This window comes from Canis lupus, chromosome 24, assembly GCF_048164855.1.
Source record: "Canis lupus baileyi chromosome 24, mCanLup2.hap1, whole genome shotgun sequence".
NCBI lineage: Eukaryota > Metazoa > Chordata > Mammalia > Carnivora > Canidae > Canis > Canis lupus.
In genome coordinates, this window is record NC_132861.1 from 12,872,268 (window position 1) to 12,895,314 (window position 23,047).

Genomic DNA, 23,047 nt, shown 5'->3' on the forward strand with positions numbered 1-23,047 from the left:
AGTCACCAGAAATTGTGTCAGCTGTGGACAGTCACTATCATCTCAGGGTTCATTGGTCCTCATCTGGGGCATGGGGGCCCACATCATTCCAATCCCTACTTTTATCTGACATCCCTTCAAATATTTGAAAGCAACTCTCCTGTCTCCTAAAGTACCTCCTCTCTCCCAGATTAAACATCACTGGTTCTCTTGACCATCCTCATCCAACATGATTTTGAGGCCCTTCTCTATCCTGTCCCCCTCCTCTCAACAGATACAGCTATATCTAATCTCTTCCTAAACTAGGCAGCTCAGCACCAATCCCAGAACTCATAGGGGCAGCAAACATGGGGTAGATTCTGACCTAGAGTCTCAGAGGCACTTTTTTGACAGAGGTCTCCAATGCCCCTGCTGAACTTACCACCAGCTATTTATTAGCCTGGCTACTTAGTCAAATCTTCCCCAGTCTGTATTTGCAGACTTAAATTTTCGGAGACTCAAGAGAAGGACCTAAAATAATTCTCATTATAGATTCAGCCAATGCTTCAATTTGCTAGGGCTTTCGGTAACCCTGATTTTATAATCACATTTACTATCTTAACCGTGTCACCGCCAAGTCTGATAAGCAGATCTACAAAATCTTTGTTCAGCAATGCGTATTTGTTGAGCACCTATGATGTCCTATGCACTTGGGCAGGCACTGTGAATACAAAGATGAATTGAATGGGGCTGTCTCTGGAGAAGCTCACAGTAGATGAGCGGGTTGTGAACCACACTGAAAGCATCCCAAAGGACTCCATGAGTGTAATCATCAGAACTAGAACTCTGACTAGTCACTAACTCATCTACTTGCACCAGCCTCCAAACCAGACATCCCCATTTTGCCCACACGGCTGGCATAAGAAAGCCTGAAGAACATTTAGAAATCTAGATATGCTATGTCTGTACATGACTGCTGAGCTCGGGGTCAGAGTATTCAGAGGGATGAGGACCACAGTCTGCTGTGAATTGTGTTTAGTAAGTGGCTAGACCACACTCTCACCACATCCCCACTGTCCTCATCCCACTTATCCTAGTCTCAGGACAATACATAAACTTATTCACATGGCCATCAGGATTACTTAAAAGATACCATAGGATGGAGTAGATAATGAGCTCCTGGAGTGGCCCAGTTTAAGGTAAATAGGTAAATAATACAGGGGAGAGTAATGAATGAATACCCTATACAGGGGAGATGATATCCTAGGGTTTAAGCCTTATTTCAGAACAATAAATCTCGTGTGGTGCAATTTGGGCAGTGTCCAAGAGGCTGCTGGAGCTCCTAGGAGGTCCTTCTTGGACTGTGGAGATGGGCAGTCTGGGTACTAGGTGAGTTTTTGCAGGAGAGGAGGAGAGAGGTGCCTTAGCACTCGTACCCCAGGGTAGCTCCCTCACAGAAGGGAAACGACAGCGTTGAGCATTCAAACTTCAGGTAGGAGAAACACAAACCTTTTAGGTGAAGCATACTTGACAGCCATTTTATTGGACCCACAGAACATTTGTAGTACCTGGTTCGGATTGTCGTCCTGTCCGCTTCCCCCCTCCCCACCCCCCCTACCCCCCCCCCCCCGGGCCACATAGGGCAAAGGTTTACATAAGTGAAGAGGTTTCCTTTCACACTAAGAAATCACAGAACCACAGATTCCCGAGGGTGGTTTAGGTCACTGACAACTCTGATCCCAAGGAGCAGACCTTCGGAAAAGTCCTGCTTCCTCAGGAAATTCTTCTTCAGCCTCCTCTTCCAGAAAACCCCCTCACATCAACCCCCGCTCCAGAAAGGCTTCCTCCAATGCCCAGGAAACAGGCTTCTGATCCAGAACGTGTCAAGTGCCAAGGAGTTTCAAGGTCAGAGTTTGAACCGCGGGCTGTTTATCCCTCCTTTGCCCTGGGAGGCCCCCCGCCCCCGCCCCCATCCCTCCTTTAGCGAGGCCCCGGGAAGGACACCGCAGCTGATTTTCCCTGCGGCCAGAGCCCCTTGAACTCCCTTCGGCCCTGTTGTTTACTCACTTCTCGCAAAGTTTCTGAAGCTGAGCCGCGGCTCCTCAGATGTTATTTATCTTTTCCTGCGAGGGACTTGTGACAGTCCAGGGTGTCGTGTATCCTGTGAGATTGTTTATCACCCAGCCCCGCCGCGCCGGGCGGCCCACTCGCCAGCACTTCACGTCCCCGAAACCCCGGACTACGTGAGCGAGCGAAGGGCGGGAGGTTCCGAGGGGCGCCGGGGTGAACCCTCGGAGGGGTGAACCGTGCGGCCACGTGTCCTCCGGCGAGGGCCGTGACCCCGGGCGCCCAGGTGACGGCCGCCGCCCGCGGCTCGGAGCGCTCGGCCCCGGTGCTGGGGGGGACCCCGAGGCGCAGCGCCCCCCGGCCGGGCGGGGGGCGCAGCGCACCCGGCGGCTTGGCTCTCGCGGCCTCCGAGGCGAGGCGCGGCCCCTCGGCCCCCTGCCGGTCCCGACGCGCGGGGGCGCTCCCGCCCGGCCCCGCCCACCCCGGCGCTCGCGCGGCCCAGGCTCGCCCTCCGCTCGGGGTCACCGGAGGGCGCGGCCCGGCGCCCGGGGAGCCGCGCGGGGGGCGCTCCCTTCTGCCCGGGACTCAGGCCCGCGGAGGATTTGAATGAGCCCGTGATTGGGGGAGCGGGGCTCGGGGGGACTCTTGTCTTTTCCCTTTCTTTCCATTTCCATCCTTTTCTCCTGGTTTTCCTGCCCTTCCCTTTCCCCTTCTGTCCGTTGGGCCTTTCGTTTATTTATCCACGAGAGACCCAGAGAGAGGCAGAGACCCAGGCGGAGGGAGAAGCAGGCTCCGCGCAAGGAGCCCCACGCGGGACTCGACTGGGGACTCCGGGATCGCGCCCTGAGCCCGAGGCGGACGCCCAAGCCCCGGGCCCCCGGGCGTCCCTCTTTTGGACCTTTCAGAGGGCCAGGTCCCCTTTGCCGTCTTTAGGAGCGTGCCCCACGCCTGGGGAACGAAGGCAGGACGGAAAGGGGCCGTGCCCTGGCTCTGCCAGCCCGTCCTTACACCACGCGCGCACACACACATGCACACTCACACACTTATGAGGAAAGATCAAACGCTCCCGGCGGCCCGAGGTCTGTTTTCTCAGGCGTCCTTCCCCCATCACCGCATTGTTAGCGGGACAATGGGCTCCTGTGTCAGTCTTGTTGGCACCAGTTTTGTACGATGCAGGAAACAGCATTTCCTCTCCGCGCTGGAAAATTAACTTGGATCGTGCTTTTCCCTTTTTATTGAGAATCCGCACACACCCCGGGAAACCCGAGCTCCCGGAGAGGGGAAGGAGCGGCAGCAATAGACATCCCAAAGTCCTGCCCCAGCCCGTCCCCTTCCCGCTCGGCTCACGGCTCCAGGCCTCTGCCAAAGGAGGAAACTCCCGGCGCTGAACAATGAGATGGGGCTGGGTGTCTCAGCAGTGACCCTCCCACTGGGGCCATCAGGAACGACGGTGCCAAACGTCAGTCACAGCCCTCGTGCAGCCCGTGCTATTTGTAAGGGGAACTTGGCAACTTCAGCTCCCAGCTGCCCGAAGACCCTCCCCAGCGCCCCCGGCTCTGGAGGCACTAGCGGTGGGCTCCAAAGTTGCCTAAGTTTGGGCCTTGGATGGAATTGCCTAGGCGGTCCCAAAATGTACAAATATGAACAACGGTTGGGCCCACAAAATTACTAGTAAATATTGTCCTGCTCCAGTTAGAACTTCTATTTTGGTATTCAAAATACCAAAGAGACTTTGCCCTGTCTCTTCTCTTTTGGACTAACAGGAGATTGCAAAATCATAGAGGCAGAGAGGAGTCTTCTTTGTCTGCAATTATCACTGTAAATGTTTACCAAAAATGTATACATTTGTGACTGCCCTAGCTAGCCCTACAAGCATCTCCTATTGCTCACTACATAGGCTGGGTATAATGACGGCTGATTGCTGAAAGTACCCATAGAATTTATACATGTATATAATTTACACGCTGTTTTCTGTACATTACACGTGTATACACCCATTCATACGATACATACCGTAATATGTGTTGAATAACTGCAATACTTTTACCATCCTGATCCCCCTACCTTGCTTTTGATGGCAGTCTGCAGAGAAGACAGCGGTTCCATCTCAAATCTGTTATAGGTGTACCTCCCCTTCTCATTAATCTTTTGCAACAAATTCTTCAAACATGTTATGGAAATTTAATTTTTGAAAATGTTATTTACTATCAAATTGTGAACTCTCAACCTTTTTGATAGTACAGCAAAATTGAGCAGAAGGTCAGATTTCCCACATACCTCCCCTGCCCCCCACATATGTGGAGCCTCTCCCACTATCAACATAACCCCGTAAAGAGGCACGTTTGTTAAAATCCATGAACCTACACGGACACACCATTATCACCCAAGTCCACTAGGGTTCATTTATGGTGTTGTGTAGTCCATGGATTTAGATAAACGTATAATGACATGTGTCTGCTATTATAGTATCATACAGAGTAGTTTCCCTGCCCTAAAAATCCTATGTTCCATCTGTTCATCCCTCTAAACCCTCAGTTTTTGAGTTAATCATCATGCCTAACTTATGTTAAGATCAAAACAGAGAATGTCAACAAAGTACTTTGAGGACTTTGTATCCTATATGAGTCAGATATAAATCAGGGTTACAGGGGCTAGTAGTCTATTGTTGGCACTGGCTTCCAACACTTCAGGTTTAGATCTGCTTTTCTTCCTGACCATCCACACTTACCCATTCTTCCTCTTCCAGCAGCAAGAGTTAATGGTCTGTAAAACAACAACAGTTAAATATTTAAATCCTCTTGGGAAGCACTAAAAAGAACCCTTTGGGACTCTTTGTAATGTGAAAATCATTCCCAGTTGCTCAAGTCTCAGTCCAGACTGAACTGGATAAAAGCCAAGGCTGCTTAATGCTTTGAATGAATGAATGATTGATAATATTCTATGTTTTTGTTTACATGTTATTTTATTTGTGAGCTTAGAAAAGAGATTATACCTTTGTAGTCTGAAGAGATAAATTTGAGGAGAAACAGGTGGAGCAATCTCTAAGAAGGTATCAATTAGGTGCATCCTAATTGCTCAAGAAAGACTATACTTTCAGGGATCATTTCTATAGTTTGCTACTAATTGCTCAACAAATATTTTGTAATAATAAGAAAATTGGTTGGCTCCTGTGGTTAGTCTAGATGCATTGAGACTTATGCAGCACAGTGTGCAAAAACCTGTATGGTACTATGAGTTTGCTTCTTAAGAGGGTCCTTACTGCTTTTGCAAAATACTGTCCATGAAAACATTGTCGCTCTTTTCTTGCCAAGGATTTTTGATAGAGCTTGTAACTCTGATTTGAACCTACTGTAGTTTTCATGTATTTGTTCCAACTAGACTGTGAGTCCCTTAAAGGATCACCCTGGGCCTGCTGGTGTATCATTGTTTCCTACACCTAGAAATGGATCAATAAATAGTCTGATGGTGATAATAGGGATAAACTAGTAACCTGTGTAAAATGAATGCAGAGGTCAAAAGTCATCATGTAGCAAATTAAATGATGTCTAATGCCCGCCCTCCAGTGGCAGCTTTCCAATGGAATTACATGGATGCGCTTCAAGGGACCGGTGGAGAAGAACCTTCTACTTGAGTGACTTTCATATTTGCAATTCCTCCATTGAGGACCATTTTACAAACATCTGTCTCAGACGAATGACAGCAACAGGCAAAGGCAGATTGCTATCGCAAAGCTACTAGTAGGGGAAACTATTTAAGATTGAACTTTCCCTGTCACTAACCCTTAAAACGCAACTTTCTGAACATGCTGAATGCTCTATGAACTAGAAGAAAAAAGACAAATTTTCAGAAAAGAAATGTTCAGAGCTGGGGAAAATGATGGAAGGTTTTAATCCTCTGTTCTCTTCAATGGAAATAGTTGTCTGCACCCAGATTCCTAAGGCTCCATCTGTCCACACCTCCTACTGGGGTTTCCACCTACATCGTTGCTGCCAGCATCTGAGAGGCAGGTTGCTTCTCCCACAGCCTTCTCACAAAAGGATTGGCCCAAATTTAAGCTAAATAAGTCAGGTGCTCACTGAGCTCTGTAGCTTCTTTGATAACTTTCAGCTAGGAGGATTTCAGGGCTCCTTAGCAGCTGGCAAATGCAGAATGGTGGCATTTCAGCTTGCTTCCCAATGGACTATTCATGCTGGCTTAACCTGTGTGGGTGACTAGGGATGAGTCTTTTATGTTCCTCATGGATTGCTGAAACATATCAGTAAAGCTGTTCCTTGGCTCCAGTCGAGAGAAGTCTATATGAAATTCTTCAGGGAGCTAATACCATGCCCTCTATTGCTACTTTTGGTGCCCATCACTGGCCTCTATTTCCTATTCTATTCCTGGGCTTCTGGTCTGGTTCTTCACCAGCCCTGACCCTCCAAGTTCCTATGCAGGTTTCCTGCCTCATAATCTTTTCCTTCTAGGACTGTTACTAGGTCTCTTTTCTAGAACTCTGGTCCCGAGGTTGAGGCCTGGTTGAGAGCCCTTACCAGACACTCCTTGCCTCCACCCATCCTAACTTCTTACTGAGGTCTTCGGCCTATGTTTACTTCATCTTAGTTTCCTTTCCCCATTGCTGATTAATTTTTTTTGGACCTGACCTAAGGATTCTGATGATCTATGGGCACCCCTCTGACACAAACATCCTCAGCAGGGCTGGATTCTCTGAGTCTCTGTTTTCCTCTTTTCTGAGGCTTTATTTTCTTTCATTGGCATCAGCTTATCATGAGTATCTGACCACTTCCCTCAAAACCTTTATTTAAATTAAAATCAATATAGGGTCATAGTCATAAACAGAGATGTGTGAGTCACAACAAGACTTGAAATACCCTGTTATGTTTGCAAGCACCTTGTAGGTGTTAGAATGCCAGGCCAGAGTCCAAGTCCGTTTATTTCCTCCTGGGTGATCTGCTCACACTTTAGGCAAGCTGCCATCTGGAGAACAGTAGTAGCTTAGATTTTCAAATGGCTAGATTCTCCCACAAGTTTGATTCACACAATCAAAGAATGACTCAGCCTTTAAAAGCACATGCCTTTAATGAATTGCACATACAAAAGAAGAGTCCTCTGATACAGAAATGCTTGGTGTATTAAACATTCTTCAAAAATCTTAAACATGAATGTTAAAGAGCAATATGTGGACCTCCTAATTTTAGTAACATCTGGATGAAAGATAGTCATGAATAAAATTCCATGACATTGTCACCAATCTCTAGCTGTGTTCAATCTCTGGTCCTACATGGATGTATTTGAGTGGAAAATATCTTTTTAACTCACCTCAAACTTTTCAGCTCTATACTCACCTCTCCCACCAGCCCCCTTCTGGTGTAAACTGGGTTCATAATAACAGAAAGCTGTCCCTCACCAATGTAAACGGAGCCTTTTTATAAAAATGCCTATTCTGCCTCTCTCTCTCTCTCTCTCTCTCTCTCGCCTTCTTCATTTCCTTCCCAAGGGCTCTGAACGAAGGAGAAAAGTGAAATGACAGGTACAGGTCAGCAACAGGAGCACCATGGTAGCCTTCTTTCCAATCAGAAGAATTTACATCATAGCCATCTTTCTTTTTTTTTTTTTTTTTTTAAGATTTTATTTATTTATTCATGAGAGACAGAGAGACAGAGAGAGCAGAGACACAGGCAGAGGGAGAAGCAGCTCCATGCAGGGAGCCTGACCTGGGACTTGATCCTGGGACTCCAGGATCACGCCCGGGCGGAAGGCAGGGGCTAAACCGCTGAGCCACCCAAGGATCCCCGTGGCCATCTTTCTTAACCAGGTTCTTTGCCATCTGAAGTCAGAGTTCATGTTCAAGCCTCAGACATGCCAGCACACCTCTCCACTCGTGCATGCATACACACACACACACACAAACTCACATTCACACATGTACATCTACCCATATATACCTTGTCACCCTGTCCAGGGCAAACCAATCCACAGGATTGACTGGGCCATCAAGACTCAATCTCGGGATCCCTGGGTGGCTCAGTGGTTTAGTGCCTGCCTTTGGCCCAGGGCATGATCCTGGAGTCCCGGGATCGAGTCCCACATCAGGCTCCCGGCATGAAGCCTGCTTCTCCCTCTGCCTGTGTCTCTGCCTCTCTCTGTCTATCATGAATAAATAAATTTAAAAAAAAAAAAAAAAAAAAAAAAAAAAAAAAAAAGACTCAATCTCTTAGAAATTTAAATCATTAAGAAATACAGGCAGAGTGAATGAGTAGGTTGACAAATGAATCATTTTAATGGGGAAGCCCTACTGAGCACTTACAATGGGCATTAAGTACACACATACCTTTTCTTTGCAATACCCCTATGAAATATGAACTGTTTTTAAATCTTAATCTAAATCCCTACTACCCAAACCTCCTCTGCAACTTTTTTTTAAAGATATATTTATGTATTTTAGAGAGAGAGAGAGAGAGAGAGAGAATGAGCGCGTGTGCCACAGGAAGGGGCAGAATGAAAGGGAGAGAATCTCAAGCAGACTCGGTGCTGAGCTGGAACCCAACACAGGGCTTGATCTCACAACCCTGAGATCATGACCTGAGCAGAAACCAAGAGTCAGACACTCATTGGACTGAGCCACCCAGGTGCCCCTGCAACTATTTTTTTTACCTGACTGAGTTGTTTCAGTCAACAGTTGCATTTCTAAGAACCTTCAGAGCTATTGTGGAGAATCTGCAGCCTACTCTGTCTCAAGAATTAAAAATTCTTCTATGTTCTCCTAAATATATAGAGTATTAAGGCAAATTTAGGAAAGAAGATTATTAAAGGAAAGAGACTGTAAAGAAAACTCCAAGAGGGGGATCCCTGGGTGGCTCAGCGGTTTAGCACCTGCCTTTGGTCCAGGGCGTGATCCTGGAGTCCCGGAATCGGATCCCACGTTGGGCTCCTGGCATGGAGCCTGCTTCTCTCTCTGCCTGTGTCTCTGCCTCTCTCTCTCTCTCTCTCTATGTCTATCATAAACAAATAAATAAAATCTTAAAAAAAAAACAAAACTCCAAGATGAATAAGAAGGTAACTATTCTGGGATGCCTGGGTGGCTCAGTGGTTGAGTGTTTGCCTTCGGCTCAGATCATGATCCCAGGTCCTGGGATCCAGTCCTGCATCAGGCTCCCCGTGGGGAACCTGCTTCTCCCTCTACATGTGTCTTTGCCTTTATGTATTTCTCATGAATAAATAAATAAAATATTTTTGAAAAGTTAACTATTGCTAAAGATCATAGATCAGGATTACTTCAGAATTATAGTATTAAGGTACCTATAGTTTACAAATAGTGAAACTGCATATTATAGTTTTCCTTAAATTGTTAAGTTAATCACCACTTTAAGTTTGTTTTCCTGTTTTCATTCATATAACTTACCACCTGTGTTTTCTTTTTTTTTTTTTTTTAACACATAATAATATTATGTAACTTTTATGGTAGTAATATCTAGTTCTACCTGTTTGGCAGACACTGGCAGGTGGTGAACAAAATTAGGCCTCAGATTTCAATGAATGCTAAAAATAGTGAAGAGTCAAGTTTGCAATACTCACAGATTAGTGAATCAAGAACCTGAAGTTTTGCTTTTTAAAAATAGGTTAAAAAATTTTTATAGGCTATTATTTTTTGAATCTTTTAATTGAAGTATAGTTGGCAATGTTACATTAGTTTCAGATGTACACCATAGTGATTCAGCAAGTTTATATATTTTGCTGTGCTCACCACAAGTGTAGCTGCCACCTGTCATCTCACAACACTATTAGAGTATAATAGATTCTACTCCCTTTGCTGTACCTTTTATCCTGTGACTTATTCACTCCATAACTGGGAACCTGCATCTCCCCCTCATGACTCATTCTGTCTATCCTCACCCCTCCCGTCTGGCAACCATCAGTTTGTTGATATTTATGGGTCTGTCCTAGGTTTTTTCTTTTTTTTTTTCTTTTTTTATTTTTTTTATTTGTGATAGTCACACACAGAGAGAGAGAGAGAGAGGCAGAGGGAAAAACAGGCTCCATGCACCGGGAGCCGGATGTGGGACTCGATCCCGGGTCTCCAGGATCGTGCCCCAGGCCAAAGGCAGGTGCCAAACCGCTGCGCCACCCAGGGATCCCCCTTTTTTTTTTTTTTTTAATTTTTATTTATTTGTGATAGTCACAGAGAGAGAGAGAGAATGAGGCAGAGACACAGGCAGAGGGAGAAGCAGGCTCCATGCACCGGGAGCCCGACGTGGGATTCGATCCCGGGTCTCCAGGATCGCGCCCTGGGCCAAAGGCAGGCGCCAAACCGCTGCGCCACCCAGGGATCCCTAATTTGTTTTTTATTGGTGTTCAATTTACCAACATACAGAATAACCCCCAGTGCCCGTCACCCATTCACTCCCACCCCCCGCCCTCCTCCCCTTCTACCACCCCTTGTTCGTTTCCCAGAGTTAGCAGTCTTTACGTTCTGTCTCCCTTTCTGATATTTCCCACACATTTCTTCTCCCTTCCCTTATATTCCCTTTCACTATTATTTATATTCCCCAAATGAATGAGAACATATAATGTTTGTCCTTCTCCGACTGACTTACTTCACTCAGCCTGTCCTTGCTTTTTATTTATTCGTTTGTTTCATTTTTAGATGCCATGAGTAAGTGAAATGATATGGTATTTGTCTTTTTCTGCCTGACTTTTCACTTAGCATAATATCCTCTAGGTTCATTCATGTTGTCACAATGGCAAGATCTCATCCTTTCATGTGGCTAAGTAATAGTACATTGTGTGTGTGTGTGTGTGTGTGTGTATGACATCTTATTTATCCACTCATCTGTCAGTGGACACTCGGGTCGCTTTTATATCTTGGTTATTGTAAATAACACTACAACAAACATACGCATAAGAGGGTACATATCTTTTTGAATTAGTGTTTTCCTTTTTTTTTTTTTTTTTGGATAAATACCAAAAAATAGTAGTGCAATTACTGGGTCATATGGCATTTCTGTATTTAATTTTTTTAGGAAACACTATCCTGTTTTCCACAGTTGCTACACCAATTTGTATTCCCACCAACAGTGCATGAGGGTTCCTTTTTCTACACATCCTGTCAACACTTGTTGTTTCTTGTCTTTTCCATTCTAGTCATTCTGACAGAGCTGATTTCTCACTGTGGTTTAGATTTGCATTCCTCTGATGATGAGTGATATTGAGCATCTTCTCATCTATCTGTTGGCCATCTGTATGTCTTTTTTGGAAAAATGTCTATTCAGGTCCTCTGCCCATTTTTCTTTTAAAGATCTTTCTCATTTATTTGACAGAGAGAGAGAGAGAGAGAGAGAGAGAGAGAGAACCAGCAGGGGGAATGGCAGGCAGAGGGAGAGGGAGAAACAGGCTTCCTGCTGAGCAAGGAGCCCAATGCGGGGCTCAATCCCAGGACCTTGGGACCACGACCTGAGCCAAAGCAGACACCCAACAGACTGAGCCACCCAGGTGCCCCACCTTTGCCCATTTTAAAACTGGACTAGTTTTGTTTTGATGTTGAGGTATATAAGTTCTTTATATAATTTGAATATTAGCCCCTTATTAGATATATCACTTGCAAATATCTTCTCCCATTCAGTAGGTTGCCTTCTCATTTTGTTTATTTATTTTGCTGTGTAAAAGCTATTTATTTTGGTGTAGTCCTAATTGTTTATTTTTTGCTTTTGTTTCCCTTGCCTGAGGAGACATATCTAGAAAAAATGTCACTGAGACTGATGTCAAAGGCATTAGTGCCTATGCTTTTTTCTAGAAGTTTTATGGTTTTATGATTCACAATTAGGTCTTTAACCCATTCTGAGTTCATTTTGTGTATGGTATAATAAAGTGGTCCAGTTTCATTATTTTACATATAGTTAGCTGTTCAGCTTTCCCAGCGCCATTTATTGAAGAGACAGTCTTTTTCCTGTTATATATTCTTGCTTCCTTTTTTGTAGGCTAATTGACCATGTAATCATGGATTTATTTCTGGGCTCTCTATTTTGTACTATTGATCTACGTGTCTGTTTTTATGCCAATACTGTTTTGGTTACTATAGCTTTGTAGTATATCTTGAAATTTGGAATTTTGTGATACTTCTAGCTTTGTTCTTCTTTCTCAAGACTGTTTCAGCCATTAGCAGTCTTTTGTAGTTCCATACAAATTTTAGTACTATTTGTTCTAGTTCTGTGAAAAAATACTGTTGGTATTTTGATAGGGATTGCATTGAATCTGTAGATTATTTTGGATAGTATGGACTTTAAACAATATTTTTTTAACAATACTCAATCCGTGAGTGTGAAATGTCTTTCCATTTATGTTGTCTTCAATTTCTTTTTATCAATATTTTATAGTTTTCAGAGTATAAGTCTTTCACCTCCTTGGATGAAAGTTTATTCCTAATTATTTTCAATGTAATTATAAATGGGATTGTTTCCTTAATTTCTCTCTTTTCTACTTTGTTATTAGTGTATAGAAACACAACCGATTTCTGTATGTTAATTTTGTATCCTGAAACTTTACTGAATTTATTTATTACTTCTAATAGTTTTTTGGTGAACTCTTTAGGGTTTTCTATGTATAATATCATGTCATCGGCAAATAGTGACAATTTAACTTCTTCCTTACCAATATGGATGCCTTTTATTTCTTTTCTTGTACGGTTGCTGTGTCTAGGACTTCCAGTACTATGTTGAATAAAACTGAGACTGGAAACCTTTGTCTTGGTCCTGATCTTAGAGGAAAAATTCTAATAGTCTTTATTTTTATAAGCAGATTTAGATTCACAGCAAAATTGAACAGAAATTATAGATAGCTCCCATATACTCCCTAACATTTGCTCTCATGCACCCCCCCCACACACACACAGCCTCTTCCACTATCCACATCCCCTACCAGAGTGATACATTTGTTATAATTGATTAACCTACATTGACATATCATAATTATCCAAAGTGCATAGTTTATAATAGGGTTCACCCTTGGTGTTGGTGTTGTACATTCCACGGATTTGAACAAATGGTTAAGGATATGATGCTACCATTATGGTATCAGGCAGAGTAAGTGGGTCCTCTGGCCCCAGAATTCTCTCCTCTTTGCGATTCATCCCTTCCTCACAGTGCTAACACTAGTAACTACTGATATTTTTACTGTCTCTATAGATTTGTCTTTTCCAGAATGTCATTTAGTAGGAAATATACAGTATCTAGCCTTTTCAGAATGGCTTCCTTCATTTAGTAAAGATTGACTTTTTAAACCAGCAAAGGAGTCTCTTGCTATCAAACTCCTATCTTTGTATTTTGCCTCTAAAACTTGTTCTGGCTGCTTTCTTCTGCCCTGTGATGGTTAGATATACATACCCATGTCACTCTGTGTCCCTGGAACATTACCTCAGAGCACTGAAATGGCAGAACTTTCTGTCTTTAATTATATAAAGGACAATGGAACATTTGTAAACAAAACACATTCTTACCTCCACTTACCAACTAAAGGCGACCTGGGCCCATGGGGCGGGGGGCGGGGGGGGGGGCGAGCATTTAGAATGTATGTCTGGGGCCATAGGATAGTAGACTTAAATACTGCCATTTAAGAATCATAAACATCTTGTAAAAATAGATCTACCTAACATGCAAAAAAGAGCATGTCCTAAAAAACATTATCTATGCTCTCTAGATTAATTTAGTTAGAAAGTATTTTATTAATGCTGTTGAACCTAAAGGAAAACTATATAAAATTTGTGTTTTAATAGATCTTAGTCTCAAAGATTCAAAGTAATTCTCCACCATAATAACTAAGTGGCTATTACCCCAGGTCATCTTAGGACTTAATGATTTGGTACAATCATAAAGCTAGGGGGTCCAGAGCCTCCATCTCCAAATAGCTGGACCTCTCAAGCAGGGACTCTTAGGCATATAAAGATAGTGGAACCCCCGCCTATCATGGAGTTCTTGGGGGAATACATTGAATAACATGTTAAAATTAAAACAATATATTCAATAATGATGATGGTGATCATAATAATTGTTACCATTTGAGTGTCACTGTGTGTTACTCACTAAGCCACTTATTTTGCATATTATCTCATATAATTCTCACGATGAGGTTAATACTCCCATACCATGATTATCCTCATTTTACAGAGAAGTAAACTAATATTCAGAGAGGTTAAGTACTTTGCACCAAATAGAGGTAGATCTGGTTTTGTGGGCCAACTGCATATGCAATTTTAGAGGCTACCTTTAAGAAAAGGAACTCAAACTCATGAAAACAAATTGAGTGAGGACCTTGGGTGAGGAGGTCCAGAAGCTTAAGCTTCCAACATAATTGGCCTCTAGCCCAAGATGACTCAACAAGGAAATGAGAGCCAGATTTGAGTCCAAGCAGTATGGCATCAAAGATCACGACATTACCTCTCTTCTGCTGCCTTTATTCAGGTGAATACATAATTCAGGTAAAATTGTATGCCATCGCAGACTAGCTTATTGTACAGATAGGTGAAGAAAGGTATCAAAGTTATGAGAAACATGATATGAAATTTTTAAATAGAATAAAATCTTTAAATAGAGGAAAAGTTCCCATTAATTTGGTATTTTTCTGAAAATTGCTCAAAACCTCTGTGCGGTGTCTGAGTACCAGAGTTTCACGAAAACATGGTTTATAACTTTTGGCCTAAACTATTCTAGAAAAAAAAATACTTCCTACTTCTTTTGTTTCTTAATGTCCAATTACTATATATTCTTAGGGTTATACTCTTACATTGAAAAATATTTTTAAAGTCCCTAAATGTTACTTTCTATTTAAGTGTACAACCCTAATATATAGTTTAAATTGAACACTTAAGGACGCCTGAGTGCCTCAGCAGTTGCGTCTGCCTTTGGCCCAGGGCATGATCCTGGAGTCCCGGGCTCCCTGCATGGAGCCTGCTTCTCCCTCTGCTTGTGTCTCTGCCTTTCTTTCTCTGTCTCTCATGAATAAATAAATAAAATCTTTTTTAAAATTTATTTTAATTAATTAATTAAACAGCTAGTTCAATAAAGAATGCTATGGGAAGAGATGGGGGTTATAAAGAAGGGAGAGGGAAACGGAATTGGGAAGAATTTTTTTTTCAAGATTTATGTATTGGGCAGCCTGGGTGGCTCGGCGGTTTAGCGCCACCTTCAGCCCAGGCCCTGATCCTGGACACCTGGGATCGAGTCCCATGTCTGGCTCCCTGCATGGAGCCTACTTCCCCCTCTGCCTGTGTCTCTGCCTCTCTCTCTCTCTCTCTGTCTCCCATTAATAAATAAATAAAATATTTTTTAAAAAAGATTTTATTTGGGATCCCTGGGTGGCGCAGCGGTTTGGCGCCTGCCTTTGGCCCAGGGCGCGATCCTGGAGACCCGGGATCGAGTCCCACGTCGGGTTCCCAGTGCATGGAGCCTGCTTCTCCCTCTGCCTGTGTCTCTGTCTCTCTCTCTCTCTGTGTGACTATCATAAATAAATAAATAAATAAATAAATAAATAAATAAATAAATAAATAAATAAATAAATAAATAAATAAATAAATAAATAAAAAAGATTTTATTTATTTATTCCAGAGAGACAGAGAAAGAGAGCACAGAAGGAGGGACGTTGGGAGAGGGTGAGAGAGAATCCCCAAGCAGACTCTGCACTGAGCCTGGAGCCCAACGTGGCACTCAATCCCATCACCCTGAGATTATGACCTGAGTCAAAACCAAGAGTCAGATGCCTAACCAATTGAGCCACCCCAGTGTCCCAGGAAGGTTTTTTAAGTGAATAGTATGCAGATAGATGCTCATTATACTGTTCCTATAACCCATATTTTTACCATTTTTTAATAATTAACATACAATGTTATTTTAGTTTCAGGTGTGCAATATAGTGATTCAACAAGTCTATGCATTACTCGGTGCTCATCAAGATAATTGTCCTCTTGATCCCCTTCACCTGCTTTCCCCATTCCCCCATCCCTTTCTCTGACAACCGCCAGTTTGTATTTAAGAGTCTGTTTTATGGTTTGTCTCTTTTTTCCTTTGTTCATCTGTTTTGTTTCTTAAACTCCACATATGAGTGAATCATATGGTATTTGTCTTTCCCTGACTGATTTATTTCACTTAGCATTACCTCCTCTAGATGCTCATTATATAGTTTTATTTTTTACCCTTTAAAATAATTGAAATATAATTGACATACAGCATTGTATTCATTTCAGGTGCACAACAAAATGATTTGATATCTGTATATATTGCAAAATGATAACCATAGTAAGTCTAACACTCATTGCCACTCATCTTTTTCTTCTGATGAGAACTTTTAAGATCTATTCTCTTAGCAACTTTCAAATATGCAGTATAGTGTTCATAACTATAGTTACCATGCTGTACATTACATTTTATAACTAGAAGCTTGTACCTTTTGACCCTCTTCACCCATTTCACCCACCTACCCCTGCCTCTGGCAACCACCAATCTGTTTCTGGTATCACTGAGCTTGTTTTTTTTTATTATTTTTGTTCTTTTTTTTTTTTTTTTTTTTTGCTTAGATTCCATATGCAAGTGAGATCATTGGGATTTGTCTTTCTCATCTGATTTATTTCACTTAGCATGATGTTGTTGCAAAGGGCAAGATTTCCCTTTTTATGGCTGAGTAGTATTCCATTATATATCTGTACCACATCTTCTTTATCCATTCATCCATCTATGCACACTCAGGTTGTTTCCATGTCTTGGCTATTATAAATAATACTGCAGTAACAGGGGGGCATAGATATCTTTTAAAGTTAGTATATTGGGCAGCTCGGGTGGCTCAGTGGTTTAGCGCCACCTTCAGTCCAGGGCATGATCCTGGAGACCTGGGATCGAGTCCCACGTTGGGCTCCAGTCCCACATCGGGCTCCAGTCCCACGTCGGGCTCCCTGCATGGAGCCTGCTTCTCCCTCCATCCGTGTCTCTGCCTCTCTCTCTCTGTGTCTCTCATGAATAAATAAATAAAATCTTTAAAAAATAATAAAAAAAATAAAGTTAGTATCTTATTTTTCTTGGGTAAATACCCAAAAGTGGAACTTCTGGATAAAATGATTGTTCTATTTTTAATTTTTTGAGGATGATAATGTTTGTATTTTGGAACTTTAATTTCTGTGTGAGACCAAAGGAAGAGATGCATTTTGTTCAAATTTAAATGTTATGTAGCCTACTATCTGATGTGTCCTATCTGGTCAATTTGTTTCATGATTAATAGCTTTATTTGACACGGAACCTAATATAGGTATTCTGTACAAGTTGATATAATACCCCAGTGCATTTCAGGGGATTCTGGACATAAAATGAAAAGATATTTGCAAAGGTCTTTGAGGGGCTTGGGAAGGAAAGCAAGGTCTATCTTCATTGGACCCTACGGTGGACAGGGACTAAGTGTCTTTAAGGATTCTAAGTTGTCCAGCTCTAAGCTCATTTGAGGAACAGACCTGACGAATATTTGAGCTCAAAAACTTACCATGTGTATTAAAAAAGAGAGAGAGAGAGAGAGATCATGTTAATGAAGATATTAATTTGCCTGAAAAATCAAAAGACATAAAGAAAAGAAGAGAAAAGAGAAAAATAGACTCAGTTTTCTTTAATCATGAATTGTACCTATAGAGTTCCTGGTTTGGTATCAAGCACCTAACTAGTTGTTTTCTTTATTATCCCTAATTTCCTCTGATATCAGAGGAAATATGCCTATACAACCTTTCAGAGCAAGGCATTCCATATGTTTATTTGCTATTAGTATTATTAATAATATTATATTATATATTATATTATATTATTAATTCATGAGAGACACAGAGAGAGAGGCAGAGACATAGGCAGAGGGAGGAACAGACTCCCTGGGAGGAGCCTGATGCCAGGCTTGATCCCGGGTCCTGGGATCACGCCCTGAGCTGAAGGCAGATGCTCAGCCACTGAGCCACCCAGGTATCCCTATTATTTTCTTAAAGATTTATTTATTTGTACTTTTTAGAGAGGGTATACACGTGAGTGGGGGGGAGGGGCAGAGGGAGAGGAGAGAGAGAATCTCAAGCAGACTCCCTGCTGAGCACAGAGCCCCAGAGGGGCTCAATCTCACAACCCTGAGATCATGACTTGAGCCATAACCAAGAGTCTGATGCTCAACCTACTGAGCTACTCAGGCGACCCCATATGTTTACTGTTAATACAGAGTATTGATGTTTTATTTGGCAGACAGAGCTATCCATAGGATGGTTTGTATTGAGTTGGGCTCTTTCTGCTTCTTTGCTCATTATTGAGGACCTGGCTCTGAAGAATTTGGGTGTGGGGGGAGTTGGTGTTGTGTGAACATACACTGTTGGTTCAGACATTACTTGTGTCCTCATTCCTCGGTCATGTGGTCCATCTTTATAACTTATGTTCCCCTTCAAGATAATGCTTCATAGTTTGTCTAGATTGATTTGGAATTAAAATGTTGAGAATGGGAATAGTTTGAGTTGCTCAGTGACATATAGTCTCAGAGAAGTAGCCTTCCAGGCTCTATCCTGCCAGATGAGCCTTTGTCATAATATTTCCACCTTCAAGTTTCATGGTGGAGACATGATGGTAAAAAGTCTATGTGCAGACCAACTACACTTTTCACAACTTTATGGATTTAAATAATGTCCCTACTGTCTTCTTTCCAGCTTAAGGAATCCCTGTTCTGTACCTAATATTCATAAGTGAAATTAGTTGAGAGCTTTAATTCCTGTACTTTCTTTATTTGACTTTGGAATCAAAATTATGGCAACATTATTAAAGTAAATTAGATATCTTTCTCTTCTCTAGATTTGTTTTGTGAAACAAATTAGATGAGCTGATAGTGGAATATTGATTAAATCGTACCTAAGACCCTATGTGTTGATATGTATTTTGGGTGGCAGAGTGTATAGAAAGGAAACAATTTTGGGGGAGGCATTAATTCAATCTCTTTAATGGTTATTGATCTATTTGACTTTCCCAATTTCTCTTGAGTCAAAAGTTTTAGTTTAAATTTTTAAATTAAAAATAAAATAAAATAAAATTACATTAATTCAAATTTCTATCACCATTCTTAATATTTTGATATATATACTCAACTGTTTTTGAGGGAAAAAATTGTTATTGTCAACATAATATATGCCCAAAGTATAAAAGTGAGTCTTTTTTTTTTACTGTTTTATTTAGTTATTAAGTTTTTAATTTTAATACCAGGATAGTTAACATACAATGTGACATTAGTTCCCAGTATACAATACAGTGATTCAACCATTCTATACATTACTTGGTGCTTATCATGATAAATGTACTCTTAATCCCTTTACCTATTTCAGCCATCTCCTACCCCCACCCCTCCCCTTCTGGTAACCATTGGTTCATTCTCTATAGTTAAGAGTCTGTTTCTTGGTTTGGTTCTCTCTGTCCCTCTCTTTTTCCTTCCTATGACTATTTGTTTTGTTTCTTAACTTCCATATATGAGTGAAATCATATGCTATTCATCTTTCTCTGACTGATTTATTTTGCTTAGTATAATACTCTCTAGCTACATTGATGTTGTTACAAATGGCAGGATTTCATTCTTTTTATGGCTGAATAATATTCCATTACATAGTCATATTCCATTATATATATTTATATATATATTCCATTTTATATACATATATATCATATATAGATACATACAATACATACATACATACCACATCTTCTTTAACCATTCATCTATCGGTAGACGCTGGGCTATTTCCATATTTTGGCTATTATAAATAATGCTGCAATAAACATAAGGGTACATTTGCTTCAATGTGGATGGAACTGGAGGGTATTATGCTGAGTGAAGTAAGTCAATCAGAGAAGGACAGACATTATATGGTCTCATTCATTTGGGGAATATAAAAATAGTGAAAAGGAATAAAGGGGAAAGGAGAAAAAATGAGTGAAAATATCAGAGAGGGAGACAGAACATGAGAGACTCCTAATTCTGGGAAACAAACTAGGGGTGGTGGAAGGGGAGGTGGGCGGGGGGTTGGGGTGACTGAGTGATGGGCACTGAGGGGGGCACTTGACAGGATGAGGACTGGGTGATATGCTATATGTTGGCAAATTGAACTCTAATAAAAATAATTAATTAAAAATAAATAAATAAATAAATAAATAAATAAATAAATAAATAAGCATAGGGGTGTATGTATGCCTTTGAATTAGTATTTTCATATTCTTTGGGTAAATACCCAGTAGTGTAATTGCTGGATCATAGGGTAGTTCTATTTTTCATTTTTTGAGGAACCTCCATACTGTTTACCACAGTGACTGCACCACTTTGCATTCCCGCCAACAGTGCAAGAGGGTTCCTTTTTCTCCACATCCTTACCAACTTGTGTTTCTTGTGTTTTTTATTTCAGCCATTCTAACAAGTATAAGATGGTATCTCATTGTAATTTTTACTTATATTTTCCTGCTGATGAGTGATGTTGAGCATCTTTTAATACATAAAAATGAAGGTTTTTTTAAACCTACTCCAAACCTCACCATTAGGAAAAAAACCATCATTAACTAGACCAACATTTATTCCAAACAATGTTTAATCCAATAATACAAATAAAATGCAGATAGAAAGACTGATGAATGATGGATGAATGGATATTTATAAATACTATTTCTAGATAAATAGGCGTAGTTATAAATTTGTTCATTTTATCTAAATTTATTCAAGAAAAAAAGATTAAAGTGAAACTGAATTGCAGATAAATAAGGGACATAATTCTTTTAAATTTTCCCTATAGGGATACCTGGGTGGCTCAGCTGTTGAGCATCTGCCTTCAGCTCAGGGCATGATCCTGGAGTCCCAGGATCGGGTCCTACATCGGGCTCCCTGCATGGAGCCTGCTTCTCTCTCTGCCTATGTCTCTGCTTCTCCCTCTCTCTCTCTGTGTCTCTCATGCATAAATAAAATCTTTTAAAAAATAATAAAAAATAAATAAATTTTACCTATAGGTTAAGAAGAAATTTTTTTAAAGATTAAGGTATTAAATCCCTTGTGATTTTTTAAATTACTTTTTTTTTCAAATTTTAGACAGTATCAGTTGACTCCCTGCCATGAAAGCAGAGACACTAGTATTTTATTTCCTCTCATTTTCCTTCCCCTCCTGATCTTTGCTCCAATTTATAATATTTACATTCTAAGTAAGTAATGTATTTCCTGTAGCTGTTTACTACACATGTGTATATATATTCATGTCTTCAAATGGATTTAGTGTTCATCATAAATCCTTCACCATTGTTTCCTCATTCCTGAGTTCTTCTATTTGATTAACTTTTTTAATTGGCTGGGATTTGTTGTCAAGTCATCTACCTTTTCCATGAAGCATCATAGCATTGTATTTCTTGAATTCCACCATTTTTGAGAAATGTCAGCCCCTGCCTTTCTACTTGAATGACATCCTGGCCTGGTCCAATATCCCTTCCCTTAGAGCTTTGAAGGCAGTGCCCTGCTGTCTTCTGCCCCTGAAGGTCATGAGGGGAGCCCTATGGTCAGCTTAGTTTCTCTTCCTTATAAGTAATTTGCTTTTCTGACCAAATACTTGATAAATTCTTTTATTCTTAAAGTTCAACAGTTTCATTAGAATATATCTCTTTGGTGTTGTACCGTATTAAATTTCCCTGAAATAGGATTTGATCTTTTGGTCTGCAGAGTCAGGTTTTTATTTTATAGAATTTTTCTTACATAATTTGAATAAATATTCTCTTTACTTTTTAAAGATTGTTTTATTTTGTGATTTTTCACCTATCCTTTGCTTCAGGGTCGTCAGTTATCTTAAATTCGAATAAGTTCTTTGTTTTCACTTCTATGAATTCTTACTAGTTGCTTTCATATGGTTGTCTTTTTTGCATGTATTATTTCAAATATTTTAAGACTTTCCTTTATGTTAATAATCAGATTGTCAGTGGTTATCTGTCTGTTCTTTCAGTTCTTAATTTCTATACCTATTATGTAATGATGCTGTTTGGATATCAATGGGTTTTCTTGTGCGTGCAAATTCTTTTTAAACATTTTGTTGTTTCAAGATATTAGGGTGGGCTAGGTTATGCTACAGTAACTAATTAACCACCACTTCTCAATGGTTTATCACTTAGGTTTATTTCATTCTCATGCAAAGTTTTCCAGGGTAGTTCCTTTCCAAGATAACTCAGAGCCCAAGATATTTGCATCTCAGAAGCCTTGTCACAGGCTAAATTGCCTTGGCAGCCTTGGCAGGAGAAATGACAGGGTGAAGAGCTCATATCTGCTGACCTCAAGTTGTCTGAAATTGGCCTGGAATTGACACACGCCGTGCCATTTACATTTATTACTAGAATGTACACTTTTTGCCCAGAATGAATCAGATGGTAGTTGTAGCTGCAAGAAAGGCAAAGAAATGCAAAATATCTGTGGGCTGGGAAGAAGGAAATGACCTGAGATGGAGTGAACATTTAGCATTATCTTCTCCACATTTACCATACCATCTGCGAGCTCTTGTTTTATTGATTCATGGATTAAAAAAAAAAAAAAAAGAATTATTCTCTAATGTGAAGAGATCAGGAAGAGTTTTCTTTTTTTATTTAAGTGAAGTTTTCTCCTAAGTTTTTTGGCGATCTTGTGCTTGCTTGTTTGTTCCCTGCCTTCCTCTTGCTTTTTTTCTTTGATTCCCTCAGACAGCATATTTGCATAGTTGTCACGCTGGTTTTTTCCCTTACCTTGAGCAATTCTGTCCAGATCTTGTATTTTCTCTGTTACAAAGTGGGTCACTTCTTTTACTCCTTTTCTGCTGTATCTAAAAAATTTGTATCTCCCTCAAATTATAGTTTGAGGGTTAAGCTTTGCATATTGTATTCTTTTAATAGGAATAAGAGGGTAGTGGGAAGGAAAGAGTTTATCTGGGGTGCTAAGCCAGTATTTGTTAGGCTATATGATTGTTTTCTCTCTCCTGAGATCTTCTTAAAAATGCTAGACCCAGGAATCCCAGTGC

The 23,047-nt window shown here is 40.9% G+C and overlaps 1 long non-coding RNA gene and 1 pseudogene across 2 annotated transcripts in view; one reads left to right on the forward strand and one right to left on the reverse strand.

Annotated features, from left to right (window-relative positions):
• Nucleotides 1–2,444, reverse strand: part of LOC140615768 (uncharacterized) — an 82,419-nt gene extending 79,975 nt beyond the window's left edge. Inside the window, exon 1 of one of the 2 annotated variants that reach the window (XR_012016258.1) lies at nt 2,026–2,419. This is a non-coding gene — a long non-coding RNA (uncharacterized lncRNA). Of the gene's footprint in view, nt 1–2,025 lie in introns of both variants that reach the window. The other variant, XR_012016259.1, reaches the window with a different exon arrangement.
• Nucleotides 2,445–5,106: 2,662 nt separating this feature from the next.
• On the forward strand, nt 5,107–5,182 carry LOC140616659 (small nucleolar RNA U3; annotated as a pseudogene).
• Nucleotides 5,183–23,047: the final 17,865 nt, after the last annotated feature.